Here is a 4,899-nt window from a genome sequence, read left to right on the forward strand (position 1 = left end):
TTTGTATTTTCTGTCCATCTATTGATTGCTTTTTCTGTTCATCTATTGTTTGCTTTTTCTGTTCATCTATTGATTGCTTTTCCTGTCCATCTGTTGTTTGCATTTTCTGTCCATCTGTTGATTGCTTTTTCTGTCCATCTGTTTGCTTTTTCGGTCCATCTGTTGATTGCCTTTTCTGTCCATCTGTTATTTGCTTTTTCTGTCAATCTACTGATTGCTTTTTCTGTCCATCTGTTTGCATTTTCTGTCCATCTGTTGATTGCTTTTTCTGTCCATCTGTTGTTTGCATTTTCTGTCCATCTGTTGATTGCTTTTTCTGTCCATCTGTTGTTTGCATTTTCTGTCCATCTGTTGATTGCATTTTCTGTCCATCTGTTGATTGCTTTTTCTGTCCATCCGTTGATTGCATTTTCTGTCCATCTGTTGTTTGTTTTTTCTGTCCATCTGTTTGCTTTTTCGGTTCATCTGTTGATTGCATTTTCTGTCTATTTGTTGATTGCTTTTTCTGTCCATCTGTTGTTTGCTTTGGGTTTTTTTTCCTCCTTTACTGTCCAGCTCCCTTCCACTGTCCCCCACCCTCGTTATTCAACTTGTTCTTCTTTCAACAAGGGTTCAACATTTTCCCTTGCTACTAGTTTCCTCTCTCTCCCTCCCTCTCCCTCTTTCTCCCAAAGTCACAACATTCGGGTGACTTTTGTTCACAGCTCATTTCTTGAAATTTCTGCTTTTTTTTTTTTTTTTTTTGACCCGTTCCTTCTTAGTGGGCTCTAAGCATTATATGTTTCTGTTTCTTCACCTTCTCCATGTCCTTTGTCCACGTTGCAGTATTTTACTTGTTCACCTCTTTCTGTCGTTTTTTTTCTTCTTCTCTTCTGTCTTGAAATCACAACACTTTTTCTGGCACAATAATCCTTTCTGATTTCCTGCCTCATGGTTGTTTCCTTTCGGCCTCACCGAATTATATATATATATATATATATTATAATTAGAAATTATAACATTATATCACTACTATTTCCAAGTGGCAAAACTTTTCTTGTTCATCAGTGTTTTTTTTCCCCTTTCATTCTTTCTGTTCATTTCATTCGTTTATGTCTTTTCTTTTCTCTCATTTCTTTTCATTTTTCTTCTGTTTATCAATCAAGGCCCTCATCTAAAATGATGCAAGTACTGTTATGAAGACTACACACACACACACGCAAAAAACAACAATTCAAAAACACCTAAAACAACAACAACAAACAAACAACCCCCCCCCAAAAAAAAAACAACAAACAAACAACAAAACAACCAACCCCCCCGCCCCCCCCCCCAAAAAAAAAAAACAACAACAAAAAAACCCAACCAACCAAACAAAAAAACAACCAAAAAACCCAAACGCACAAAAAACAAATAAACTAAAGCTGTCGTGACTTGAGCTTGAGCAGCCCGGTTAGCTCAGTCGGTAGAGCATCAGACTTTTAATCTGAGGGTCAGGGGTTCGTGTCCCCTATTGGGCGCTGCGATTTTTTAAGCGCGTTGGGTTACGCTGCTGGTCAGGCATCTGCTCGGCAGATGTGGTGTAGCATATATGGATTTGTCCCAACGCAGTGACGCCTCCTTGAGCTACTGAAACTGAAACTGAAACTGTCGTGACTACTTTCTGATTCTTCCCCACCACTGGACAGTGGATGCACAGCCTTAACGTCAGTTTGCTCCCTTTGATTTACGGTTGTCGCCCTGGCTTAGATGAGCTGACAGAAATACCGTAATCAGGGCTAGCATTTTTGTTGCCCCGCAACCCTCCCCCCTCCCCCAAACACACACACACACACAAAAACTTCCCCTTTTCCCGGCAGCCCGCCGACAAATCAATAGCTGAGCGGCCATCACAAATCATGCACTCCCATCAGCGAAGTCTTGCTCCAACTGTGTCTCCTCTTTTAATTCATTCCATTCTTTTGCTCGGCCCTGGAATGCAGCTTCTTTTTTTTTTGTCCCCTCTTTTTCATTGTCTTTGTGCTTTCATTTTTTTAATTTTTTTTTTTTACCTTGCAGCTAGCCAACCGTCTTCTGTTTCCTTGTATCTCCCGTGTTTCTGTCTGTTTTTAATAGATAGTTTAGAAAAATTCTTAAGTTTCAAATCTCTCTCCGCCCCTCTTAATTATCAATATATTTTATTCATTCTTATTATACGTTTCCGCTCCTGCCCAGCACCAACACTGCGTTTATTTCTGCTTTCATTTTATTTCTGTGTCTCTCCATTTCTTTCATGCTGTCTTCCTGCTACATTTTCGCTGTCAATTGTTTTTACCTTCTAAAAATCCCTAGACATATGTTATTTCATCTTCCACCCTCACCCTGACTATAGTTGGGTTTTTTTTTTCAATCCCGTAAGTCCCAGTAAATTAATTTTTGTAACCGCTCTTTTCAAAATGATTAATTCCCTTCATCCTTTCTTTGTCCTTTTTGATTTGTTTCCTTCTCTTTTCTGTTTTTTTTTCTTCTTTCTCTCCTTCCCCGTTGTTTTCGATATTCTGTTAATTTTTTTTAACATTCTGCCTCCAAATCACAACACTTCTTTCCTGCTTTTTATTTTGTTCTCTGTTTTTCTTCTTCTTCATTTTCAGTGTAAATGTCTACTCAGCCATCTCCGATGGTGCTTACTGTTTGTTCACCAACTCTTTTTTCTTCTTCTCTTTCTTCCTTCTACTTCTTTTTTCAACCTATTTCTTTCTTTCTTTCTTTCTGCTTTCCCTTCCTTTTTGTTCCCCTCTCCTTTGTGTGTGTGTTTTTTTTCTCCTCATTATTTCTTTCCTTCCTTTCCTTTCTTCTGCTTTTTGTTATTTGTTCTTTTCTTCATGTCTTTCTTTTTGGTTGCTTTCTTTTTCTCCCTTCCTTTTTAATTTTTAAAAAAAATCTTTTCTCTCATCATTTTTAACGCCCCCCCCCTCCTCCCCCCCAATTCCAACTATAAGCATTTTCCTTTGCACAGACTTTGCGTCGATTTTTCTTTGCTTCTATAAAAATGTTAAAAAAGAAGAAAGAAAAAAAAAAGAAAAAAGAAGAAGAAGAAGAAAACCTCCCCTCCCCCCTCTCTCTCTCCCACCCCACCCGACCGCTCCAACCTTTCCCACCCTTTCAAATCTCCACATTCATATTTTTTTCGATTCTGCCACTGAGAGATCAAAAGTCTTCAAACTTTTTTGTTTTTGTTTTGTTTTTTTGCTGACTTCTTTGTGGATAACTCCCCCCCCCACCTCATCCACAACCCCGGACAAAAAAAAAAAAAGAAAAAAAGAGAGAAAAAAATAGAAAGAAAGAAAAAGAAAAAAAAGAAAAAAAAAAGGATGAAGTATTTCTGTTGCATGATTAACGATTGCTGTTATGGGGTTGGGGTAGGGATCGAAATCCATGCCCTGTTTTATTGTTTCTTTAAAAAAAAAAATTATTTTAAAGAGATAACATTCTTTATTATGCAAAAAATATTTTCAGGCTCTAAACTTTCCAGACCACCCTTTGCACCCTCCCCCCCCTCTCTCTCATACACACTGTGTGTGTATGTGTGTGTGAGCGTTCGTGCGTGCGTGTGCATGTGTGTGTGTGTGTGTGTGTGTGTGTGTGTGTGTGTGTGTGCGTGTGCGCGCGCGCGTGCAGTACAGAAAATTATCTCAAAGAAAACTTCCAAGATATGATTTGCGAAAAGCGCTTACGAGCATAATTATGTGCGCTTCTGCCCGGCGTGCATGAGTGGGTGAAAGCGTTAATACAGCTTCATGCCTACAATTTTTTCCCTTTGGCTTTTAATACTGCCTATATCTGCCTTTAAATCCCTTTGGTTCCCCCCAAAAAACAAACACTAAAATCAGAGCGAACTCCTTCTAACTTGGGCCTGTCCATTCTAGAATCCTCCGAAGACCACAATGAAAAAAAAAAAAAAAGATAAAGAGTTTTGTTTAGAATCAGAGCCGTACATTTCCTAAGGAACTTCGTTCTGCCTGTAAACCATGACTGGATGGATGCCCGGAATGGGTTATACACTATTTTTAGACTTCTTTCAACGGAGGACAACCGGCCTTGTGACGGGCTTATTACCCTTTCTCTCTCTCTCTCCCACTCCCCCCCTCTCTCTTTCATTGCCGTTCTGTCTCTCTTTATCACTCGTTCATTCAGCCACTCTGGCTTTCAAGAGAAAAGAATGATTCAACTTACATACGTGAAAAAATTAACAACCAAGGAGTGGACGTGAAAGCAAAAAAAAAAAAAAAAAAAAAAAAAAAAATCCAAGGACAACAAGCGGATCATGATTTACTTTTCTTCTCCCTTCTGCTTGCTTTTTTTTTTCTTTCTCTTTAATTTTTGACTATTTTTTTTCCTACCTACACATCCCCTTCTTTGTCAGTGTCTACACGTGTGTGTGTGTGTGTGTGTGTGTGTGTGTGTGTGTGTGTGTGATGCACGTGTGTGTGTGAGTGTGTTCGTTCTTTAGTTTAACGTCTTTTCACTGTGTGTGTGTGTGTGTGTGTGTGTGTGTGTGTGTGTGTGTGTGTGTGCATACACACGCGTTATAATGCTTGCTGGGCAGCCTCGAGGTTCCTGACCGTGAATAAATGTCAGTATCTTAATCATGGTGAAAGGCCCAATGGGATGGCTGTAAAACAGGCAAAAATGAAATGAATTATAAGCCAGATTCTATTGTCTTTCATTTTTCTTCAGGAAACTGAAGCACACACTGAAACACAGACAACACACACAAACATACACGTGCACGCACGCACGCGCGCTTTTGTGTGTGTGTGTGTGTGTGTGTGTGTGTGTGTGTGTGTGTGTGTGTGTGTGTGTGTGTGTGTGTGCTTACACATATAATCACACACAAATTATTTTTGCTACTGATTACACAATTCCTGTAACATTTAAAGA

General features: G+C 39.2%; 1 non-coding gene across 1 annotated transcript; it reads left to right on the forward strand.

The window, feature by feature from the left end:
- The first annotated feature begins 1,426 nt into the window (after window positions 1–1,426).
- Window positions 1,427–1,499, forward strand: Trnak-uuu (transfer RNA lysine (anticodon UUU)). Its single transcript has one exon. It is a non-coding gene; the product is annotated as a tRNA-Lys (tRNA).
- The last annotated feature ends 3,400 nt before the right edge of the window (window positions 1,500–4,899 follow it).

This window comes from Babylonia areolata, chromosome 7 (genome assembly GCF_041734735.1).
Source record: "Babylonia areolata isolate BAREFJ2019XMU chromosome 7, ASM4173473v1, whole genome shotgun sequence".
Taxonomy (NCBI): domain Eukaryota; kingdom Metazoa; phylum Mollusca; class Gastropoda; order Neogastropoda; family Buccinidae; genus Babylonia; species Babylonia areolata.